The following is a 12,353-nucleotide window of genomic DNA, read 5'->3' as shown; positions in this document are numbered from 1 at the left end:
AACCACGAAATCCACCAAAAATTAGTATCCAATGAATAATTATGAATCCACAGTAATTTGATCGTGACATTTCAACTTTTCACATTATTATTTCCACAGCAGCATATTTGAAGGAGGATTAAGCAAACAAATGATGGATCGTACCACACCTTCTTTTTTCATATGTCATTCACATTAGTATTTCTAATAATGTAAGTGTGGAACAAAAAAGACAAAAGATGTTATTCACTTAGATAAATACACTAACTCTTACAAAAAATTCTTACTTGAAAAGACTACCATGTAAGTTTAAAAACCTCATCAAAGATTCCAGACTTATATTTGTAAACACTAGACGAGTGTTTTGTCTACTCAAGACTCATCAGTGATGTTAATATCAACGCATGTGGATTATACTTTTGTGACATTTTTTGGTGAATAACTTCAGTAACTCACAACTTTTAATATGAAACGAAACTCTATTTTATGCTCCAATAAACAGGTAAAGTTTTAAGATGGTTTCTTATCCTCAGTCACAATTAAATTTTCATTATTATGACAAACGATAACAGATCTGTGCATTGGTTTGCAAGTTTGGTAAAAATCATATGGCCTTGACCTTAACTGTATATAAGTGATCAAATAAAGATCTCAATGTGAGGTCTGTTGTTTGGGTAACTATACACCAAGTTTAATCTACCATTTCTACATTAGAAATGCCTGTACAAAGTAGGGTATATGAAAGTTGTTGTCCATTCGTTTGATGTGTTTGAGCTTTTGATTTTGCCATTTAATTAGGGACTTTCCGTTTTAAATTTTCTTAGGAGGTAAGGATTTTTGTTATTTAACTTTTTGCAGACAGATCACGGGTTTAATAAACTAAATCCTGATATCCATGATGAGTTTATTTGATTCTAGACCTCAACCCTAATTGACAGGTGCGCTAGACCTAAACCCCGTACGTGACAGGTGCGCTAGACCTCAATCCCGTACCTGACAGGTGCGCTAGGCCTCAATCCCATACGTGACAGGTACGCTAGACCTCAATCCCGTACGTGACAGGTGCACAAGACCACAATCCCGTACGTGACAGGCGCGCTAGACCTCAATCCCGTACGTTACAGGTGCGGTAGACCTCAATCCCGTACGTTACAGGTGCGGTAGACCTCAATCCCGTACGTTACAGGTGCGCTAGACCTCAATCCCGTACGTTACAGGTGCACTAAACCTCAATCCCGTACGTTACAGGTGCGCTAGACCTCAATCCCGTACGTGACAGGTGCACTAGACCTCAATCCTAATTGACAGGGATTGTATATTTTCCAGTCAAATGTTGGTAGTTCTCTCTAGACCCTGGTTTCTTCCACCAATATAATTTGGCAACAACGAATAGCTGAATGTGCTGAAAGTTGCGTTAAACTCAAACCAACCAGTCAGTCTATCCAAATTTGTTTTAAATAATATATTCTTAGTTATCAAATAGTTTTCAAAAATAAGTAAAACCCATACTGCATAGCAAGCTGTAAGGGCCATACAATAAAAAAAATATTAAACAATTTAAACTAACATGTTGATACAACTAAATACACATATGCTTTACATCAATGAACAACCACTTAGTTACAGGCTCTTGACGTCGGACAGGCACATACAGAATGTGGCGGATTTAATATGTGTGCGGATGCTCAATCACCCCCTGAATGCGAATAGTTGTCTAACAGCAAAACATAAGAACTAAATATCGGAAATCAGTTCAAAAGGGCTTGACCCGACATATCGAAATTAAGCACAAAAGCAATTAACAATAATACAGAATAACACAGTACCAGTCTGAAAATTTTCAAACCCAATAACAACTGATGAACAAAAAATATGTAACATAGACAAAAACATCAATCGTGCGATCGTCAGACACGTGAAGGATTTAAATCTCTCAGGTTAACTCTACCATTTTCAACATATTGATGACATTGATATGATTGTACTAAGTCAGGAGTATAACAGTTGTTTTCCATTCGTTTAATGTGTTTGAGCTTTATAGTTGTCATTTAAAAAAGAACACTGCCTAACGTAAAATGTCTGCTTCATGGCTTGATCTTTTTCTTGATATTGACAGAAAAGGAAAACTTCAAGGAAGATCAGTTTTCGACCAAGCTATTGTCAACTTCATATTTCTCAGTAGTAACATACCATCTGCTGCATTGTTTAGCGTTTACTTATCAAAGGTAAAACGTAACGCTCGTGCATGTTCAGACTAGCAGGACTTTGTTTACAGTAGTAATTTACGCAAAAACTAATCCAACTAAGTTATGAAGGCTATGAACTAGAACGAGTAAAATGGACACTGCAACATTTTACGGTTTGAATCAGGAATTGTTTAACCGAAACGATGTGCCGGAGTTTCAAATGTATTGCCGATTATCATGATTATTGTATTTTGGATGAGTGTGAATTAGTATGGCGGGGTGGTACATACACAGTAGGAGACAATTATCGACTCGTCCGATCGATAACTTTTTTGAGTCCATGCGATTCCCTCAGTTTTTTTGTTGTCTTCATTTGTCTTTTTTTTTATCGAGTTACGATATCTGAATATCGGTAAACTTCGGGGTATCTTTGACACATTCCCCATTTCCATTCTCTATTTTATTATCGCTGTGTTGAAGACCTATTGGTATCCTTGGACTGTTTTCTGCTCTTTGTACGGGTTGTTGTCTCTTCAGTTGACACATTCCCCATTTCCATTGTCAATTCTTTTCTTTCCCTTTAATTTTTGTCTGTTAATGAATAAACTCATCATAGATACCAGGACTAAATTTAGTATATACGCCAGACACGGGTTTCGTCTACAAAAGACTCATCAGTGACGTGTCCTTGGATAACGCTGACTTTAACATATTTTGCTATTTTGATTAAAGTGGTGTTAACGATTGTCCACCTCAAGGTGTGAATTTAAGGTGAATAGAAATCATATCTTTTTGATTTATTGTTGATCTATGAAAATGTGTTTGTAGAGATATGATAATTTGGAAATGGTTTTTTTTCTGTGAAAGAGAAAGACAGTTCAATATAAGGAAAAGATTCATTAATCTAATATTAGACATGTTCATTATTAGCCGATACCGGAACCGATACCGAAACTGATACCGACACCTAACATAAGTACTGAGGTAAATGGTAAATGTTAATTACGTTTGATTAGCTCAACCCTTGTAATCCATTATATTGTTTGAGATAAGAAAACACTGGATGAGATATAACTTCAATTCAACAATTAAAATGAATATATCAAAAAAGTAAGGTTAAATTCAACGAGTATTAAATACACTAATGCAAATGATGTCAATATAAGATGGGGATACACATTTATTTATGATGTACATTATTCAAGAAACAAGTTTCGTTGAAGGGAAAGGTAAAGGCAACAGTAGTATACCGCTCTTCAAATGCCATAACTCGATTGAGATGAAACAAACAGTACTTAGTTCTACAATAGGTGCAATATCGATCATCAGACTACTGGTGTGATTTTATCAAATTCGTGTAGATATATAACTTTGTTGAAAGGTCTGCTGGATTAATCGCATCTAAACAAGGACTGTTTGATTCCGGAATAGGAATCCGATATATTCCATGAAATGTTATTAAAGCTATATCGAAAATATCTAAAATGTGATGTGCAGTTATGCTTACATTTATTTTATATAACATATTCGATTTTCAAAATAATATTGATACCAAAAAAAAAATATATTTTGGTTTCATTTAAGTTTTAGAGAAAAAGAATGTTCGAATTGATGTTGTTAGCACCACCAACGAGAACAACAAAAACATATAAAAAAAATAAATTAGAAAAGGCAAATGGATATGCGGAGACTGATTTTGTTATTTTGAATAGTTTCCAAATTCATTGGATGTAGAAAAGACTTTCGAGACCTATTAATTTTAATATGGTTGCGATCGGACCAGATGTTACCGTCTCCTCGTGATTGTTACAAACTGGGCAATACAATACACCCGTCTGAACATTTTTTAGCAACATCATAAACTGTACGGCAGCTACGCAATCAAAATGCTATAACCACGATCAAAGCAAATGTGTCAATGAATAGATTCGTACAAGAAGAGTTTATGTAGAACATTCCATAATAAAAGGACAATTTATTATTTAAAAGGTTTTCTTTATAAACATAGTTTGAACGATATTGCACATATGAATTGTAAATCGATAAATGTCGTCTGCGGATTAGAGTGCAACCTTTGCGGATTGGTATACGTCGGTGAAACGAAAGGAAGGCTAAACAAACGTATGTGCGGTCATAGATCAGACATTAACCTCAATGCTAACGACATTCTATACCAGCATTTCAATCAGCCGATCATTCCATCGTTTCCATGACAGTTCGAATTATCGAAAAGATATACCATAGCTCTAACAATCCTAATCTTTCAACGACTCTCCGTAGACAAAAAGAGGACAACTGGATTAGACAATTGGGGACTGCGACACCTTATGGTTGCAATGACAAAATTGATGGTGTAGGTATTCTATCTAGTCATTCGTGTAACTCGGTGAATGTGATGAATATTTTCAACTCGACTCCTCGACGTAGACGCAGTCATGGTCATCGTCATTATACATCACCTTCTCTGCATGATGTATCTATTAATGACTTGCTGCCATTTATACAAAAGCCGTTAGGTATTCATCACATTCGCACGAAACTTTATTCATTACCCCTTTCAAAACTTCATTCTCTGTTCAATTTATGTTTGGAATCCACTGTTACAAACCCTCATTCAAACCAATACAAAAAATTACAGCTATAATTTCGGACATTGCAAGTCACAGACTTTTCAAGCCAGTCCGCATTGGCAAAGATGAAAAAGCGAAAAGATCTTTCCTTAATCTTTCCTTTGCCAACAAAGGTATCGATGGCGTCAACTTAGGCAATATCCTTCATCATAAATTAGTTTAATCGAAAATACCTCCTTATTTCAAAGACCAGTCTGTACCAATCATTTCTTATACCTATACCAAACCTATTGCAACTAAAATTTTCAATTACAAACACGTTTTGCAGGATCTCGATATTGACGACTTCAAGTCTAAACCTCCTGATTGCACTTGTGCTAGTTCCCAATTCACATATAATCCTGCTGGCCACGTTATTACCGGTGACCTCAACATTGTTAATAACACTTCTCTTCGAAATGTGTTATCGAAAGGTCCGAAATATCGTGAGCCCAAATCCATCAATTGGAAATACAACTTTAAAATTTTGATGGACTCAGTTGAGGATTATGCCAGGCAATGGGCTAAGCGCGAGAAGGAAGACATAGACACTCTTTCCGTATGGATTAAGGCAGTGAGGTCGTTGATACAAATCAGAATTAAGAAACTGAATGGATCTATCAATGCCCATGCTACGTCAATCTTTAAAGACCCAAATGTTGCAAAGCACCTATCCTACCTCCATGACAAATATGTTGTTGTTCCCGCAGATAAAGCCCCAAACAACATCGTTTTTGTGTGTAAAACTCATTACATTAACTGCTTGATAAACGAATTAGGTATTTACAATTCACTTGGAAACTCAACATTTACCCTCACGACACTTACCAAAGAGGAAATCCTGGATAATCATAGGTCTGATCTGTGTTCCTTTGGAATTTCAACCAAAGATGAAGAACTGGATCTGCCATCACTATATTGGATACCTAAACTACATAAGTGTCCTTACAAACAACGGTATATTGCTGGGTCTTCCAAGTGCTCCACGAAACCTCTTTCGAAATTATTAACATCTGTTTTATCAGCAATCAAAGACGGGCTTCAAAGTTATTGTGAAACTGTCTATTCCAGAGGGGGCGTGAATCAGATGTGGATACTTAAAAATTCCAAAGATATTTTAGAGTACATACAATCTAACTCTCTTTCAAACTAAAAGACAAATTGAAAGAGTTGGTATTGCTTTGCTTCGTAAAAAATAATGGCCAACGTAGATACAAGTATCTTGTCTTAGGGAGGGATAAATCCTATTTTGTAAAGGATCACTCTGATTCGAACAAAAAATTCTCTGAAACTGATATTATCAAGATGCTTGATTTATTGATTGACAACATATATTTGTTACGTTCGGAGGACGTGTTTTTCAACAGACTGTCGGCATTCCAATGGGAACAAACTGTGTCCCTCTACTTGCGGACTTGTTTCTTTTTTATTATGAGGCTGACTTCTTGCAGGAACTTCTTAGGAAGAAAGATAAGAAGTTAGCAATATCCTTTAACTCTACTTTTCGCTACATAGATGATGTTCTTTCACTTAATAATTCAAAATTTGGTGACTATGTGGAACGCATTTATCCAATCGAGCTAGAGATAAAGGATACTACAGATACAGTTAAGTCGGCCTCATATCTTGACTTACATCTAGAAATTGGCAATGAGGGTCGGTTGAAAACAAAACTTTACGACAAAAGAGATGATTTCAGCTTTCCAATTGTGAACTTTCCATTTCTAAGTAGCAACATTCCAGCAGCACCTGCATACGGGGTATATATCTCCCAACTATCATGATTTTCTTGATAGAGGGTTGCTGCTCACATGGAAGATATTAAACCAAGAGTTCCAAATGGTGAAGTTGAAATCATCCCTTCGTAAATTTTACGGACGCCATCACGAGTTGGTTGACCGTTATGGAATAACCGTTTCACAAATGATATCGGATATGTTCCTTACGTCGTAACTACAATCCCCTTCCCTTTCATGAATGTGACCTACCGAATAAAACTATTTACCGGATTTGATATCACATAAGCAACACGACGGGTGCCACATGTGGAGCAGGATCTGCTTACCCTTCCGGAGCACCTGAGATCACCCCTTGTTTTTTGGTGGGGTTCGTGTTGTTTATTCTTTAGTTTTCTATGTTGTGTCGTGTGTGCTCTTGTTTGTTTGTCCTTTTCATTTTTAGTCATGGCGTTGTCAGTTTGTTTTAGATTTATGAGTTTGAATGTCCCTTTGGTATCTTTCGTCCCTCTTTTATAGAACTATTTGCTGTTGTTTCCGTTTGACGAAAGCTCCTTTATGGTTTATATACACAATAAATAAATGGTATCAACATCTTAAATTGTAAATTATTTGCATTAGTGTATATAATAATGGTTTATAGATTCATGTCAATTAATGAGTTGAAGTTATATTCCATCTAGCGTATTAAAATATCAAATAATATGATGAGTAAAAGGGTTGAGCTAATTATCATTATAAAAAATTACCTTTTACCTCACTGTTTTTTTTTTTGGTTTCGGTATTGGTTTCGGTTTCGGTTTCGGTATCAGATTATGATGACCATGTCTAATAGTATGACCTTTCAAAAAGTTGTCCGATAAGAAGGATTGTGAATACTTCATTGTTGCTAAATTTAAAATCATGCCAATAACTTAAAGGGTTTTTACAAAGTTAAAAATACATATTCAAAAAAAGTTCTCATAGTTAAGGACAATCTTTTGTCCTGTTATAACAGATCGATTCCGTTACGTCAATAACCATTAAACAAGCTTGCTTATTGTTATTCTGTCACTGTAAGTGATTATGAGTATATAATCAAAAGTAGCATTAAAAGTAAACCTAAAGCTTTGACCTCAGTACAAATGCGTTTAAAAGTATCATAGAAATCACACAAAAGAAAAATGAAAATATAAAATATAAAATATATCAAAATATATAATACTTACAGTTACATAATTTTCAATCCTATATATTGTTTCAGCTGAAGCCGCAAGGCACTTGTCCACATCTTATCTTTTATCAGACAGACAAGCGAGTTTGTTTACAAAACCACTCCTCCTGAGAACTCATTGGACAAATAATGAAAGCAACACGTTATAAATGTCCTGTTTCCGAGGCGCATTTCTGGATTTACCTTCAGGAACGCCCAAAGCCGAATATTTGAAAGCCAATGAGTATGAGGACCGAAAACGTTGGAGAGCTATACACCAAATATTATATTATAATAAAATGTTGGCCTAATCCATCCAAGGCCTTTGTCTCATGGAGGTGAAACCTTAGTTTCTGTATAATTTCAAAATTCATAAACGGACAATTTTAGGTAGTTTGTAATAAATCATGTCAGTACCAAAGTTTTGCCTACTGAGTTGATAATACCCTCGAAGACTGATAACATTAAGATATGGAAACGTTTTTTTTTCTTCTTCTGTGGTTTTGGAATATGAAAAAGTAACAAACACAGCTGGAAACTTTTTTTTCAAAATAATTTTTTTTTGTATTTGTTTATTGCTCCTTTAATATATGCACCTCACTTTGTCCGAAATTTTCTCGTTTGATTAACGCATCATAGAAATTGGATTTTGTTTGTTTTAGCCAGATTTGTCACAACTTTTTGAAAGATTTTGACTATATAAAAAAGAAGATGTGGTATGATTGCCAATGAGATAACTATCCACAAAAGACCAAAATGACACAGACATTACCAACTATAGGTCACCGTACGGCCTTCAACAATGAGCAAAGCCATACCGCAGAACGTTTCATAACTTCTATACTGACTAGGCCTTCCAACAGGTTTGATTCAATGAATCTAATGAATCTATAGGTTAGAACCAACGGCAGCCTTATGTAGGATATCATGTGCCTTATATTTGTATGAATTTTTAATCTCATTCTTTCGTGGTTGATTCAGTACGAATTGCGTTTTGATAGTTTAAAGACTTTTTCTTTTTTTATTTGATCAATGAACTGTTGTTGTTTTGAAATGTTAGAACATCACCTACTAATTTTTTTTAAATCCTCTTTATGTTAAGAGAAATAAAACAATATGTTATTTAAAATCGAAATATTCATTAGTTCGACGTTAGCGGTAAATATAAGACAAAGTCATATGATACCATTTTAGCGTAAAAATAGTATTTGTATTACTTTTGGAAGTTCTTGGATTGGATAATATTTAAAAAGCTTCATTGGTGGAAAATTTGGAATAATGCCATTGTGGTTTTTTAAAAGTCAAAAATACATATTAAAAAATAGATTCAAACTTTTAAAAACGCAATGGATAAAAAAGACTACAATAGTATACCGATGTTTTATAGTTATAATTCAATTAATCAAAAATAGATCCTAGTTACATTCTAAAACCGAGAGAAAAACGACAGCTAACTTTCTGTTTCGTTAATACCCAACCAACATACTGACTTATTGGGATTTTGTTAAGTTATTTGCAGTTGATTGAGTATGAAAATGTAGCCTCTAATCTTCTAACAACAGTATGAGAATAAGTACAAAATCATTTTATCCTCCCGCAAAAAAAATGAATATTATTTAAGTATGTATGAAACATATCTCAGGGAGCTGCAATTCTTATTTAACTACAGTGTGCATATAGTATGCGAGAAAGGTCAAACATATTGATACCAAATATCAAAATACAAATCATATACACAGAAACTAACTTATTCAGAGTCTTAATCCTTAAACAAAGTTAAAGCCACAAAAAAAAAAAAAAAAAAAAAAAAAAAAAAAATTACCATAGAAAAAATAGTCATATAATTCTGTTTTGGATCATCTTATCTGAAAAAAAATCAGAACTAATTTTGTTACATTGTTGGAACATAGTGGTAAGTGGATAAGTAAAATGAGTGCTTATTTTTCCTCATATTGTTGTATATTGTAATTAGTGCTTCGTTCAATGTAAGAGTATGTGGGCGTTTCATTCTTGTGATAGTTCTGAAAATTTTGGTTCTACTCTTCAAAGTATAGGACGTTGTAAATTTTATTCGATTCCTCTGCTGAAGAAACATACTAAATGTTAATATCCACAGGAATGTGTCGTTCTAAACACTGAATTATAATTATTTCTCTGACTATATAATCAAATATCATCCTTTCTATCATATCCAAAAAAAAAAAAAAAAATCTTCATTGTTAAGGTGATAAATGGTGGAGAATCCGGACAGTTGAACAATTTATTTTCGAACGAAACTTATTTTCGCAGGTTTGTCAATTTATCAACGACTAATACGCTGGAGTACCTCTTTAGTATCTTCCACTTGTTTTTATTTTCCGGTTGATTTTCAAAAAGCAAAAGGTTATATATTTGTGCTTTTAATAAAATCATGAAAGTCACTTTCCAAACAACTTAAATGAAGAAACAAGTAGTCATTGATCATTCGTCGTTTATTTGGCACAACTTTTTGGAATTTTGGATTCTCAATGCTCTTCAACTTTGTATTTGTTTGGCTTTATAACTATTTTAATATGAGCGTCATTGGTGAGTCTTATGTAGACGAAACGCGCGTCTGGCGTACTAAATTATAACCCTGGTACCTTTGATAACTATTAACACCACTGGGTCGATGCCTCTGCTGGTGGACATTTCGTCCACGAGAGTATCACCAGCCCAGTAGTCAGCACTTCGGGGTTGACATGAATATCAATTATGTGGTCATTTTTATGAATTTCCTGTTTATAAAACTTTGAATTTTTCGAAAAACTAAGGATTTTCTTATCCCAGGCATATATTACCTTAGCAGTATTTGGCACAACTTTTTGGAATTTTTGATCCTCAATGCTCTTTAACTTTGTATTTGTTTGGCTTTATAACTATTTTTGATATGAGCGTCACTGCATGATGAGTCTTATGTAGACGAAACGTGCGTCTGTCGTACTAAATTATAATCCTGGTACCTTTGATAACTATTATTCATGTTACATATGTCAAATTCAATGGTATAATTTTCCAGTCTTTTTTTTTTAACTGTCGAATTATTTTAAAATTTCAATATGTACAGAATTATTTTGTTTTTAGCACTAGATTCTCGATAATTTAGGATTATGCAGGAGGCTTTTGTCATGTTGTCGTCGCATTTTTTACTTGGGTTGCTCTAAAACTTCGTTACTAATTTGGCCTTCCAGTTGTTTTAATTGTATGTGGACAAAACTCTAACCTAACACTTCGGTGTTGATATGAATATCAATTATATGGTCATTTTAATAAATTTCCTGTTACCAAAACTTTGAATTTAAATAAAAAAACTAAGGATCTTCTTATCCCAGGAATAGATAACCTAAGTCTTATTAGGCACACAACTTTTTGGAATTTTGGGTACTCAATGCTCTTCAACTTGTTTGGCTTTATAACTATTTTGATTCGAGCGTCACTGACGATTCCACTGCTGGTGGACGTTTCTCTCCGGAGTGTATCACCAGCCCAGTAGTCAGCAATTCGGTGTTGACATGAATATCAATTATATGGTCATTTCTATAAATTTCATGTTACAAAACTTTGAATTTAAAAAAAAAACTAAGGACTTTCTTATGCCAGGAATAGATAACCTTAGCCTTATTTGGCACAATTTTTTGGAATTTTTGGTCCTCAATTCTCTTCAGCTTTGTACTTGTTTGGCTTTATAACTATTTTGATTTGAGCGTCACTGATGAGTCTAAGGTAGACGAAACGCGCGTCTGGCGTACTAAATTATAATCCTGGTACCTTTATAAATATCACCACTGGGTCGATGCCACTGCTGGTGGACTTTTCGTTCCCGACAGTATCTTCAGCCCGGTAGTCAGCACTTCGGTGTTGACATGAATATCAATTATATGGTCATTTTTATAAATTTCATGATACAAAACTTTGAATTTTTCAAAAAACTAAGGACTTTCTTATCCCAGGAATAGATAACCTTAGCTTTATTTGACACAACCTTTTTGAATTTTTGGTCCTCAATGCTCTTTAACTTTTGACTTGTTTGGCTATATAATTATTTTGATTTGAGTGAGTGTCATTGATGAGTCTAAGGTAGACGAAACGCGCGTCTGGCGTATTAAATTATAATCCTTGTACCTTTGATGAATAAATACTGGCATAATTAAACATACTCGTTGTATTTTTGATGTGATGACTTTATTTTCAGCAAGTTTTTTCATGTTTTCCTATTATGTCTGGTTTTTTTTCTTCACAAAATGTCCTCAATATCAAGGATTTCTATGCGAATGTCATACAAATGAGCGGTTTAGCTAGCTATAAAACCAGGTCTTATCCACAAATTTCTACGCAAAGAAGAACATGTATCAAGACCGGAATAGGACAGTTGTTTTCCATTAGTTTTGATGTGTATGCGCTTTGATGATAGTTTATTTCAAGTAAGTCAAGATAGTCGGCTTCACATCTTGACTTACATCTAGAAATTGACAATGAGGGTCGGTTGAAAACAAAACTTTACGACAAAAGAGATGATTTCAGCTTTCCAATTGTGGACTTTCCATTTCTAAGTAGCAACATTCCAGCAGCACCTGCATACGGGGTATATATCTCCCAATTGATACGATATTCCCGTGCTTGCATTTCCTATCAT

This window comes from Mytilus galloprovincialis, chromosome 1 (assembly GCF_965363235.1).
Source record: "Mytilus galloprovincialis chromosome 1, xbMytGall1.hap1.1, whole genome shotgun sequence".
Lineage (NCBI taxonomy): Eukaryota > Metazoa > Mollusca > Bivalvia > Mytilida > Mytilidae > Mytilus > Mytilus galloprovincialis.
The sequence above is the reverse complement of the archived record's forward strand: the minus strand, read 5'-3'. Positions refer to the sequence as shown.